Source organism: Crinia signifera, chromosome 2 (assembly GCF_055691185.1).
Source record: "Crinia signifera chromosome 2, ASM5569118v1, whole genome shotgun sequence".
Lineage (NCBI taxonomy): Eukaryota > Metazoa > Chordata > Amphibia > Anura > Myobatrachidae > Crinia > Crinia signifera.
This window is the reverse complement of record NC_139218.1, coordinates 321,715,599-321,729,908: the sequence shown is the minus strand read 5'-3', so window position 1 is coordinate 321,729,908 and position 14,310 is coordinate 321,715,599. Positions and strand designations below refer to the sequence as shown.

Here is a 14,310-nt window from a genome sequence, read left to right as displayed (position 1 = left end):
TCCCTCTAGCAGCACCCCGCTAAAAGAGCCTGCCTCCGACCCTGCCGGTGTGGGGCCCAGCGCCACTGTAGATGGCGATGCCTTGTGCTTCCCTGGCAGTGCAGACACTTTGCAGGGGCCAGGCCCACCCCCTTTAGTGAAGACGGTGGCCGGTCCCGCCCCTTTTCATGAATGTGTGGCCTGGGCACACCTCATTTGTGATGTTGGCGGCCCAGGTCCGCCCACAACAGTGACGTCAGTAGGGCCCGGTCCACCACTTACACTGCCTGCCACAGTTCCCAGAAGGAACAATACCCCTGGTGTTACGCTGCAGACCGGTTTGGGCCACTTGAAAATATAGGTAATGGTGGAAAAAGTGGAAGGTCTTCTGATGGCAGAAGAAGTCTACCATTTTACGTGAAGATGAACCACTTCTGCTTCACCTCTCGGTTCCATCTGCAGAGTCATCAGCGTCTCCTCTTGCTTTTCCTGACCAGTGATCCATTGGGAGTTGCCCTCAGACATCAATGTTAATCTACCCTGCGCTGACACAGGTAGAAGAAGTAGCATTAATCCTACAGGTGTTAGCGGGGACCCCAGAGATGGTACATAGCCAGCAGCCAGACAGCGGGACCTGTCTCCTGACCACACACTAGTTCCCCCCCACTCCGAAATATAAGGACATGTGCACCGCTCACTTCCACAAGTAAGTACTGTTGTTTAAAATTTAGAGGAAGGGTACTTTAAAAAAAAATAAAAGCCTTATCAAGGGTTACTGGAGAGGAAAAAAGTTGAGAACCACTGATTGAAGCTGCCACACTAATGTACTTGTTTGTATTCCAGTAACTCTTCGAACGACTCTGATTGTAGTGTTAGGTCTCCAACACACAGGTTACTGAATGGTCTAGTACTTGCAGCGGAGGCAGACCTATTAAGTGAAACAACATGAGCTTGGCTTCTCTGGAGGCCCCGGTACACTGCCTTGTTTTTGTGTTTTCAGAAGATGTGGGCTGGCGCTTCTATGATAACCACTGGAAGGTTGAATTGCATCCTAAGGAATAATTTGGGGATTGGATTTCAGCAACACCTGACAACGCCTTAGCTCAGGTAACTGGACACTTCCACTTCCCATTGTACTTGGTTTGTGTAGTTCTGGAAGGTTTAATGTAAGGAAGAAGTTAATTTCTAATAGTGATCATGAAAATGGGACTAAAGCAGCCATTGTGTTTATACTGTAGGTTGGATAGTGGCTAGGCAGTTTGAATAGATTTGTTATACAGTACATCAGTCATTTGTTTTTGATTCCAGGATTAACACCTTGCACAAACATTAAAATCCTTTTTGTATTGTGCTTCTTAAACCGTGACCCATTGTTAATGTCCTGAGTCTCCCTTTATGATCATATCTGAAATATAGTGATAACTGTGCCATTTTTATATTTACATATCAATTTGATCTGGGTGTGATCTTATGGCCCGTACACCCTGGGCAATCTGTGTGGCCGACAATATTGGGGTGCTGGCATCGGCATGTAAACTTGCCAATGTGGGTGGGAGCGCATGGCCCTCGTTAATGATGCACTCATTCATCTGAGTTCATCGTTCGTTGGGCAGCGCCGGCACACTGGTCGATTTTTGTATTGAACCATACCACTCAGAGTGCCAAAATGAGTGATTTTGTTTTTATATTGACCAGTGTGGACACCTCTTTACCACCCAGGATTGTATTGCAATGTTGCAATTGCATCGAACAGCTGTATTCATTAATCCACACCTGAAAGGGACAAGGGCTCCAAAATGTGATGTGCTATGAGGGTTGCTCGAGCACAGCTGACACTTTCTAGGAGCGATTCCAGGGGAAACTTCTGCTGGATACAAAGGCAATGTGTGGGCCTGTAGGCTATAAAAGCTGCCACCTTGTTCAGCTGTCAATAGCTCTAGGTGCTGAAATGACTGGTCGTTTTGGCTTCTGATTTTAAGGGGACATTCATTTTCTTTTAGTATTTTGCAAAACCATAACTAGACATTTTGGTGCCCTTAGCCAGAACAGCGCACCACCACCTTCTTAATATGATCCTGAATATTGGGATGTTTCCGGTATTCTTGGAGATGCTGAGCACCATCTATTTGGTAACCTGTATTGCCCGGGCTGGCCGGTCATATTCGCCAGTGATCACAAATACGTGCTATAGTGGATATTTTACCCTAAATTGCACCATGGTGACTCAGATATACAAACTGAGAGGGTCCCTGAGGATTCTCTTTGCTGCAGTTATTCCTGTGGCTCCTCTGATTTCTCACTAGCCTTGTGGCCAATCCTTACTTTTGGATGCCTTGGCTGCTGGTCCCGGCAGGAGCTGTCGAACACGTGGAACGGGTAGTTGGGGAGCAGGAGGGGGCGTCAGCGGAGCAGGATATTCCTTGCTGCTGAGGAGAACTCATGGAGCAGGAGAGCCTGCCGCTGGGTAACAGAGGACCTGCTGAATCTGGTGAGAAGACAGCCTACTCCTTCTTTTTTGCTCTCTCCACATCCCCTTATGTCTCTGCTCTTTGCTGTGCTCTTAGCCCACCCTGTGGGTGGGTGACAGTTTCTTCTGAGGCAGCGCTTTCCCCTGTAACCGCTGAGGCTCCATTACAGCAGCAGACCGCTAAGTACACTGGTATATTGCTTTGTACAAATGCCTAACATTTGCACTGTGTGTGTTTATCATGACAGAAAGGTGTAATGCTGCTGTTCTTGGGGAGGGAGCGTCTGCCATGTTAATTAACTGCAAATTTTGCGGGATTAATTTAACTAATGAACAGATGGACCAGGGGGATTTGTGTCCTGTATGCGAATCTGTGCCCAGTGAGGCTCAAGCCCAGAGGTCTGAGCAGCCTGAACCTGCGTGGACAGCTGCTCTGGGAAGGTCTATGTCTACCTTGGTACAGGCTTTAACTAGACAGAGGGATGAGTTGTTCGATCTCCTAGGCCATTCGCACGCTCACAGCCTTCTGTTGGCTCCATTCCCCTCTCTCAGGGGGACCCTGCCTTGTTACAGGCTATGCAGGACACTGCTCAGAGTGTCCACAAGATGAATACTTTTATGGAGCAGTTTACTAAGGACCCTGAGTTTTCACCCAGGCACCCTTTATACCAGGGGTGGGGAACCTCAGGCCCGGGGGCCGTATGCGGCCCCCGTAGCCGGTTTGATTGGCCCTCCCACCCTTTGCCAGGAGTCAAGTACAGGGGAATTCTCGTGAGAAGTTGGTAGTTCTTGTGAGATTCCTCTTAATTAACAGCAGCCGGAGACTGTCAGTCCTATTCAGCGGCCACCGTCAGAACGTGAAACGGCTGCAGCAGGACATATGGTCCCCAAAGGATTTTTTTCTCCATACAAACGGCCCTTGGCACAAAAAAGGTTCCCCACCCCTGCTTTATACACACCACCTCTCCTTAATGTAGACTCTGAGGAAGAAGAGGAGTGTGCTGAAGACATGTTTTGGGATTAGAGGGAAGAGGTTGAATCCTCTGTCCCTGGTATTGAAGATTTGATACTGGCCATTAAACAGGCATTAAATCTGTCTGATGTGGATAAGATACCTCAGCAAGGTGTGTTTTAAGATACAGCACGGAGACGTGGTTACTTTTCCTTCAGATGAGGGCATGAAAGAACTGCTGGGGGGGGGGGGGGGTGGCTTGGAAAACGCCTGATAAAAGGCACCTTATGCCTAAGAGGTTTTCAAAGTTGTATCCCATGCCGGAGGAGCATGTTAAATTGTGGGAAAAGATTCCACTTTTGGATGCCCCAGTTGTCTAAGACGATGGCTTTACCTGTGCAAGGGGGTGCTGCTTTCAAATACCCCGTGGATAAAAAGTTGGAGGGTTGTCTGAAAGCAGTATTTGAAGGAATTGGTTTTACCCTGAGGTCCATTATTGCATCAGCCTGGGTCTCTAATGCTGATTTCATCCAAGATGAAATGGTATGCTCTTTCATAGCCACTAACCTACTCAATTCCCCACCTGAACCCTCTGGCAATTTCTCCTCATTTGAGCCCACAAATGAAAAGGAAGTATCCACACTCTTCTTATCCTCTGCCACTACCTCTCCTCTTGATCCTATACGTCATTAAAACTCTCCTGTGCTTATCCCAACCATAACTAAACTCTGCAATCTCTCTATTGCTACTGGGTTTTTTTTTCTGCTCCGTCAAACATGCATTGATTTCTCCCATTCTGATAAAAAAAACACAATTTTGACTCTAACCCTCTCTCTAACTACTGTCTCCTCTCTCAGCTTCCCTGCCTCTCCAAGCTACTCCAGAGACTCGTCTACTATCGCCTCACACACTTTATTAACTCTCACAACCTATCAGACCCACTTTAGTCAGTATTTTGTTCCCAACACTCCAGCGACAGCACTGACTAAAGTGCTGAATTATTTGGTCACTGCTAAGTCTAAAGGCCATTATGCGCACTGCTCATTCTTCTAGATCTTTCTGCTGCTTTTGACACACACTCTTCTCATACAAACATCACTCTTTAGCCCTGTACACATGCTTCGATTTTTCTCGATTTTCAATTCGATTTTGCTTATAGAAGCAAAATCAAATCGAATCCTAAACTAACTCGAATGGTTTTTGTGTCCCTTTCGATCTGCATTCGATTCGATGTGCGATCCCATTTTCACAAAATCGCACAAAAATCTACTGTGCAGCCAAGGAAATATCGAATTCGATCTAGTAAATCGAATATGTACAATGTACCATGAATGTGGCACACCTCTTCAGGCAAGCCTATCATATTTAAGTTCTACACGCATAACCCTCTGAGGCACTTATGTATTATATAGCTTCCCTTCTGGACTTGTAACTTGGTGGGACTGCTATGCTATTACTGGTGCCTGTCCTTGCGTTTCCCTCCTATTTCCCTATAGATTGTAAGCTTGCAGCAAGGCCCTCTAATCTCCAAGTCTGTCTGTTACCCAGTTTGTTTTATCACTGTCTACTATTGTAAAGTGCAACGGAATCTGCTGCACTATATAAGAAACTGTAAATAAATAATGTAGTACTTACAATGAAATTGCCCCAAAATTAAAACATAAACAAAACCCCTTGGGATTATTAATTCCACTATTCATTTGCATCTAAAACTGAATTGTGTGGCTATGCTGGAGTTATATTTTACCAACTGACCTCTCATTCCCCTATTGTATCTTCACTTTGGGGGGGAAAAATGCTGATTTCTATTAATTAGATTGATAGGTCTCCTCCTCGATTGGACACGTTAGACGAAAGCTTGCTGCACATTCTTTATTTAGAGCAGTGACTCCCAGCCTTGGTCCTCAAGTACCCCTAACGGTGCACATTTTTAAGGTCTCCACACAGATTTATAAGTGAAATAGCTGCCCCTGTGGATCCTATCTGGATCAATCTCAAAATTATGTTGTGTCCCTCTTTGAATCTACAAATTGGTTCTTATATAGACAAATGTTACTTAACTCCTGTTGTTGAGCTTTGCTATATTTTCTAATAAGAATACTGTGATGTGTTTATTTTGAACTGCTATCTACTGAATGTGTTTGCGGATGAACCAGAACGTTTTTTTTCCAGGGCTGTGGAGTCGGTAGATAAATGTTCCGACCCCGACTCCTCGCACTTCTGACACCGACTCCTCGACTCCGACTCCTCTGTATTAATATGCAAATGTATTTGATACATTCCTTGAAGGAAAGAAAGGCAACATACATATTATTACTACAGAAACTAGAGGCTGGGAAGCCAACAGTCTACTGTATTGAACAGTTTAAGCAAAGGACAAACACAATGAAAACAAAGTTTTATTAATTTTTTTATTAATTAATTAAATGGCTGGATAGTAGCAGTAGGCATAAACATCAGGAACAGGAACTTTACCAGTTCAAAGATAAAAACCACATTATTTGGTTGTTTTGGAAACAAAAACAATAGGAAAGGTTCAGAAGTGTGGAGCATGAGTTCCGCATGCTTTGTGACGACAACAAAAATCAACGAGCCACAATCTCCGCTGGTTTGCTTGCTCGTCACCGTTCAATTGATGGACACAAGGAACGATTTCTTTACCGAATTGTTACTGGCGATGAAAAATGGTGCCTGTACATCAATATGAACCAGCGTAAGGAATGGCTTAGCCAAGGTAAACAAACGACCCCGCACATGAAACTAGATCTTCATCCGCGTAAAAAGATGTTGTGCGTATAGTGGGAGAGCTTGGTTGAATGAATTTTTCGAGTCTACACCAGGTGATTTCTACCAACGAGGTATTGAAAACCTTATTGAACGTTGGAAATAAGTTGTAAACTACAAGGGAGAATACAATTATAAGTATTGGTGCTCCGAATTGTGCGTTGCGTGCCATATAGTGAAGCACATGAAAAGCATGCTTTTTCACGGTCACTTAACATGTTCGTTTTGCGGTTACGTGAGGCACTGCATGCATTGGTCTTTATTCTTACAGTAGAGAAGTCATTAATTATAATTTTCGGAGTCGGTGCATTGTTTGCCGACCCCGACTCCAGGTACGCAAAATTTCCTCCCGACTCCACAGCCCTGGTTTTTTCCCTATGTTCCTCTTTCCCACCCACGGTCCACTTTGATATCTTAATACAGCAGTATTTTGCTTTTGGACGTTTGATATGTTTTGCCATATTGTGAACATCAAAATGTTTCCACATTATTTATGCTGATCTTGCTGATTGCTAAGGATCAAAGAACAATGTATGACACAAGTTCACAGAACACTTTGTATACACTTACATATTGTAATGTCACTCTAATGATTTATACTGCTGACTTATATTTTGTACTGATTTGTTTTTAATAGGCTTTATTTAGTCAAAGCTTTAAAACGTAACAAAATAATCAAAGTAGTACATGTATTTCAGAAGAAGGTACGTTTTCAACATTTCCAATCAACAGATACAATACAGAAAGTTTAAAATATTGGACCTTATTCTGGTTGACTCGCAAGGCTGTGAATGTCGCAGCTTTGCAAGTCCACCAGATGCCGCCTGCAGTGTCGCCGCCTCCCGTAGTTGTCTGATGTAAGGAAGCGAAGATGGTAATAGGTGTGCAAAGGCAGAAACTGAGGAGAAAATGGCTCAGTTAGTAGATAAAGGGATGAAAACTTTTTTAAGTGCAGAAGTGAAAGGAGAAAATCAAAATGGAGGAATAATAAAGCCCCATACACACTAGAACAGTGGTTCTCAAACTGTGGGTCCCGACCTTCGCATCATGAGGTCGGGACTCCATGTTGCTGACCATTAGGCTGATGACTTTTCTAATCTCAGTCAGTGATTCAAGGAGAAAAATCTGTTGAATTGTCCGTTATTTTAGTCTCCTCCCATCATGTTGTGCCACCACAATGCTGCCATGCCTGTAATTTTTATTGTCTGATGGGGTCCCAGTGCAAAATAGTTTGAGGACCCCTGCACTAGAAGATAAAGTAAAATCATTTTACAGAAAGCCCTTTCTGAAAATATCTTTAACTTTACCTTCTAGTGTGTACACTGAATGTCATAATGTGCGATCCCGCGCATCAGTAACGACCTCATCCTGCATGTTCAGTCGAGGGAGCTTGGCTGTCACCCCCCCCCCCCCTTTCTGAGCCAGCATAGGCAAGTGTGTATGCAATTGCCGACCCCGCCCCAAAGCCAATATAAGCAGTGGTGGCCAAAATACAGTAGATGAAAGGACATTTACAGAGAAGGTCCTAACAACTATCAAAGTAATTACAAGTATATAGATTTTTAGGTACTTATGTAATATCTGGGCTCCCGTTTTTCTTATGAGACAGTGTTCCCTCGCGGGGCTCGCCACGCTTCGGGCACGGTGGCTCGCTGCGCTCGCCACACTATATAAAATCAACTCCATGTGTAGTTGGATAGTAGGGGTATGAAAAAATGGAGTGCATCCATGGGAGCCCAGATAATACATAAGTACCGATTTTTATGTGTATGAATGGAGGACATCTTCTTTGCCGCACTGAAGAAACCGTCAGGCACTGGGAGAAGGAGAAGCTACCACAGGAGCGGCTCACAGGGGGTAGAACTTACTCCTTTGTCCCCCTTTCTACCGTTGTCTTTCCCGTTCCAAAACTCGTTTATGCTCAAATTCTCGTTTTAGGTCTCAGTAATGAGGTAACCAGCCTGTTTTTTTTTCTACATTTATACCTCGTATAATGATGTGTTTCCAGTTAAAGTGAGGATTTAGTAGTGTTCATTCTAGCACCCGCTATCTTTGAAAACCCATGCAGTTCCTCTTCCTTGCCTGGGGTTTCACTGCCTGCTGCTTCTAGCACAGTGTGGTCTGTATATCAGCACTGATATGCAAACCAGACCTGTGCTAGAAACACCACAGCCGACAGCGACACCCCAGGCAGGGAAGAGGAACTGCATGGGTTTTCAAAGATAGCGGGTGCTAGAATGAACACTAAGTTAGTATATCTATGTATATCTTTGTTGTACATTTGTTATTGTACAGTGAAAACGCTGATACGACATCACTGTGATGTATGTGGACCATGTTACTTTACAAAACAAAAATAAAGAATTTATAAAAAAAATAATAGTTACAAGTGGATAAATCAATGGGGCTAGATGAGATACATCCAAGGACACTAAAAGATGTGCTGGTAATACCATTCACAGAATCATTCAACCAGTAACTAGCTACAGGTGTAATTCCAGAGGACTGGAAAAGTGCGCATGTAGTTTGAAATGGTTAACTTTCCAAATTCTGCAAAAAAAAAAAAAAATGTATCCAAGTAATGCCCCTTTCAGACCGCAGTTAAAAAACGGTATTTTTCCCGATTTTTATCCGTTTTAAAACTATAATCTGTGCGGTCTGAAAGGTGTAAAACGGTTAAAATGGAGGGTCCTACCCGTTTCAGACCCGGTATTTTGGCATCAAAATCGGGTCTGAAACGGTTTTGCGGACCCAGCCAATGAGCCACCCACCTCCCGCAATGTGTTAAGGAACCCCCCCAGCCAGCCGGTACCTCCGTAATTGTGGATCCCGGCAGTATGGACGGCTGCGCTTGTAAAAAAAAAAAAGTGACTTTCGGAAAATTGCTGCCCCATAGGAAAACCTGTTTAAAAAAACTGTGGGGGCAGCCATTTTCCGAAAGTCACTTTTCTTATAAGAAATGGGGGGGGGGGGGGGGTTGTGTGTGTTAACCCGGGGGGCGCGCTGAAGACTGGCGTTGACCCTGTATTTGGAAAGTTTCCAAAAACGGGTCTGCCAGTGTAAAAAAAAACGCACTTAAACGGTAATATACCGTTTAAGAGATGCGGTGTGAAAGGGGTTTTACCTGGCAGACCCGTTTTTTTAAACGTTTCCAAATACAGGGTCAAAGCCAGTTTTGCGGTCTGAAAGCAGCATAAGCAAGAAAGGACTGAAATCATTTTAAATACAGCTATGAGGTCTGTGTGTACAATAGGGTGAGAAGAAAATACTACATTGAGGGAAAGAATGGTTTACTTTGTATGGAAAGGTAAGGGTGCGAAACATCAAGAATTATACACAGCACTGCCAATATCGTTAACGTTATCGGCGGTGCTGCTAAACAAACAACCCATGCGGAAAACACTGAACAATATTGTAAACGATAGTGGGGCAGATGTATTAAGCCTTAATAAATAGTACAGTTATGGGTTATATAGTGTGATAAATGTCCTGCCAATCAGCTCTACTTTCATGTTATACTGTAGGCTGTTTTGAAATATGGCAGTTAGGGGCTGATTAGATGGACATTTATCGCTCTATCACCCTCGCACTCATCTGTTTTTGAAGGTTACTACATCTGCCCCATTGTTCAGTGACATCATCGGGATCCCTTGCCGAAAATGCAGTCATTGATGATTTCAGCAGATTTGAATGCATGTCCAGATAATCGGGGTTATCGCTAGCGGAAGCACGCATTGTTAATAATATAGTGGGTACACACTGAATGATATGCACAAAGCAAAAGGTCAACATGAATTTTTCACTTTGTTTTGGTCAATATGGACACCTGGCTTAAGGCCTAAGTACAGGATATTTTAGAGATTAGAAAAAAGAGTCTTGACTACGGTGGCCAATTTGTCCCCCAAATTGCCAAAATTTTAATCCTGGGATCAGAGTTTACAATCCTGGGATTAGACTGCGCATTCTCAGTCTAATGATGGGCAGTGTCTGAGCACTCGCTTGGATGTAGGGATGGCCATTGTTGCCATTGCCATTGATGGCAATAGTGTATCTGGCCATCGATAGTGTTAAAATATGCAATAAATGACCATCAATATTTTAGACTATCGATGGTCATCCATTATGTTTGATTGGCCGGGGGCCAATCAAAACACTGTGACAGGGCTTTGCTGATGTCAGGGGCGGAACCATGCTCTGAGCCCCAGCACTTTGGGGGGAAAAAACCTCAGCACTGTGCCATCGATGGAGGGAAACCATCTGGCCATAAAACATCGATGTTTTTTGAATCATCGATGGACATAGACGCTGCCCAACTTCTCCAGTCCTCGGCTCTGCTACGCCTGCCAGGCTCCAGCCGCACTGCATGGCTCTCCGTATATACCACGCACACACACCCCCATGCTCCGCCCTGGTAGGAGGGATGATTAGTACGCCCTGTCAATATGAAGACTCCCGCCCATCATGCCATCAGCGCTGCGTACTCGTCAGCCTCAGCCTGACACTGACTTGAGTGCTGCAGTCACGTGGTACAGTGACATCACGCCCACATCAGTCACATGACTGTGATGTCAGCAAAGGTCCTTTAGGCCCCCAGAATCCGGCATCTCCCGTTCGGCCAGGCGGAGTCGGAGCGGTGACCAACCCGGATAGGGATACGGCCGCTGCCGCCATTAGGTAATGTCTTCGGAATGAGTGTGCAGTGTCTGCCTCTCTGTGACTGGCCAGTCCTTGTACTTTTACAGGGCCCTGCCTTGTGTCTGCCCCTCCATGGACCTGACGCTGCATATGTGTGTGACCCATATATTTTGGTAGTACTACTACATGTATACACATGGGAGGAGGGGTCGTGTGTGTTATGTCTGCAACCATACGTCCTGGTACACCCCTTCACATACAGTGCATGTAGTACCACGAGAGTCCCACTCCCCAGTATACTACACACCACTGCCTTATACACTGTATGCAGAGACCCACTCCCCAGCATGTTATGATGTATACACCACTGTTTTATACATTGTATGCCCACTCCCATATATACTACTGTCTTATACAGTGTTTGCAGTCCCACTCGCCAGTATAAAATATATACACATACACACCACTGCCAAATGCCACACTGCATGCATTCCCTTGGAGTCCCACTCCCCAGTATACTTACTATATATACACACTGTGTTATGTAGTGACATGGGAATCCCAAACCCCAGTGCAGTCCTGTAGAAGTCCCACTCCCTTGTATATTATATATACCATTACCTTATACACTGCATGCAGTCCCCTGGGAGCCCCACTCCCCAGTATACTATATATACTAATGTCTTGTGCACTGCATGTTCCACTCCCCAGTTAAAATATATATATATATATCGCTATTATGCAGTGCCATGAGAGACCCACTGCCCAGTGTACTACATATGTAGCATTGCCGGTGCAGCAGTTGTAGTTGGTGTAGCTCTTTTATTTGAATTTGTGCTTCAGCCCCATCTCTGGAGTGATTACTGCTCCATGGTATTGACTGCTATGTGTATGATTGTGTCCCCTCTCACCCCTTAAATGCTACCTTGATTCTTATTCGCTACCTCTCTCTCCCTCTACATAGAAGGGGGAAGAAGCACACATACTGGGGCTTCTCTTCAAGCTGCCTGTTGCAGGATTTGTACATTTACTCACAGCATTAGTACAAGCAGATAGGTCAATGTTTCAGCCACACACACAAGTCTGTGTTTTATTCTTAAAGGGGATCAAATCCAGTGAGTGCTGCCTGAGATGTACAATAATATATATTATACATACCTGACTAAAGGCCCCCATCCACTGGGGTGAGATATCACATGTTGTACCTCGCATGCAATACCCCGCCATCTCGCCTGGCGGCTGCTGGGGGCAGGATTGCATACAATACATTGTATACTGTCTTTTTGCATACATTGTATAGTATGCAATCCTAGCAGGGCTTACGAGCTGTGGCAAATATTTAAAAATACAGTAAAACCCAGTCTCAGGCCGAGAAACAGAATTTAATATTTCTTAGTGATGTTTATTAACAGTTTCTTATATAGCACAGCATATTCTGTTGCGCTTTACAAAAGGAGACAGTGATACAACAAACAGGGTTTCTCTTTCAACTATCCTGGTGACACAGCTACACATTGGGATGTAGGAGGGTTGCGAAGGAGCCAGGCACCTATGCTAAAGTTTCAGAGAGGCAGGCTCCTCCCTTCCGCATCCCAGGATGCCTCAGTTTCATTTAGGTGCCCACAGGAGTGGGTTCTATGCTGAAGGGCTGCTGCCAGAAGAGAGTTAGCTAGGGTGGTTATTTTTTTAAATAAATTTTACACTTTAGTTGGACAGGCACAGTGGAGGATTCTTTGAGAATCCTCACACTGGCAGCGCAGCAGGGGCTGACAGAAGTGTGTCCTATCAGCGCCCTGTGTACAAAGAGGCACTGTCTGGTCTCTCTGTACAGCTCTGGTCTCTCTGTATAGCACTTTGACCTCCTTCAAGAACGGAGGTTTCCTGGGCCCAGGGGTATCCCGGAGCCGGCTCCCCGCATAGGTGGGGATCGTGGGTAACGGGTACCCCGAGATGGTGGCCGCCATCTTGGATTTGGGCTTACAGGCTGAATTCTGCGGAGGTTGCAGCCTGTCACAGGAGCCCAGAGGCATGGGCAAATCCAAGTGATCCCCGGCTGAGGGGAGGCACTGGGAGAAGGAGAAGCTACCACAGGAGCAGCTCACAGGGGGTAGAAGGCGGCAAAATGCCTCAGACCCCGCTGTAGCAGGGACTTTGGTCTCTTCCTGAACTCTGTACTACATGCGATCATATTCCATGCCTGCGGCACAGAAAGGTCCCTGGTTGCTCAAGGTGAGATTGTGTGCAACTTTTCTTAGGGGAGAAGTCACAGAAGTGTATGCCCAGCTTTAGTCACTTGATGTGATGCTGTAACTTTTAATGCAGCAAAATACATATTTTTTTATTTTAGTTTGTGTGTATGGCAGACAGTTCTTTGAAGGCAGCTTAATAATGTTTATTAGTTAGAGGAATAATACATAAACAGCTGTATTACTAGAATGTTATGAGCAACCTACCGATATTTTGAACAGGCCCAGACCGCTTCTAGAGACACCACTGTGCGCATCGCTCGATAGGAGCGGGCAGGTCTTTTGCTGCCCAGGGCATGTGCTTATATTTTTAAATAACGATTGCTGCTTGGCATAGGCGCTTTAACCAAGAAGTAAAATGCATTTGTGTGACAATGCTAGTAGACTATGGGTGAAGCTTTAATAACCGTAATTAAACACTGATCAGTAACTAGCAAAGAGAATATTACTTTCCCAACTTCCAGTGACAAGATTACACAAATTAAACTTTGATCAATTTGTAAATTGAATGTCAGTATTGTTTCAGTGTCCAAATTACACATTTAGGGAATGATTTGATGCTTCAAATCACAATGCTTCACGCAATGTGGGCGTTCCCGATCATTCGGAACATAAAATCTTTAAATTGTTCCCTGTATGCGCATATCCGCCAGGCGTTAAGATTGGTCTATGATCTTTCGTGCATGCAGGAAGATCATAGACTAATCTTTTGTGAAGTGTTGGATGAACGATTTCATACTGTCGGTAACAATATCTGATAATTTCCAACATTGTTTCGTGTATATCAGGATACATCTAGCATATATCTGTACGTGTCCTATATCTGTACTGTTTTACCTGTTTACCTGTCTACCCATCTGGCTGGTGCAATCACCATGTGGCGCCGCTGAATGGCTGCCTGGGTGCTGCATAGCTCAGTAAATATATGTTCCCTATGTCCATGTTCCCCATCAGGATACATCTAGTATATATATATCAGTACTGTTACTGGCTACCTATCTGGCTGGTGCAATCACCATGTGGCGCCGCTGATTGGCTGCCTGGGTGCTGCATAGCTCAGTAAATATGTTTCCGTGTCGCTCAATAGAGTACATCTAGTATATATCTGTATGTGTCCTATATCTGTACTGTCTTACCTGTCTACCCTTCTGGCTGGTGCAATCACCATGTGGCGCCGACGAATGGCTGCCTGGGTGCTGTACAGCTCAGTAAATATGTTGTCCATGTCCCTCATTAGAATGCATCTA

General features: G+C 44.6%; 1 protein-coding gene across 1 annotated transcript in view; it reads left to right on the top strand.

Moving 5' to 3' along the window:
• Window positions 1–10,672: 10,672 nt before the first annotated feature.
• RAB5B (RAB5B, member RAS oncogene family) overlaps window positions 10,673–14,310 on the top strand; it is a 62,664-nt gene continuing 59,026 nt past the window's right edge. The window contains exon 1 of the mRNA XM_083169184.1: window positions 10,673–10,856. The gene's annotated coding sequence lies outside the window, so the exon portion shown is untranslated. The remainder of the gene's footprint in view (window positions 10,857–14,310) is intronic.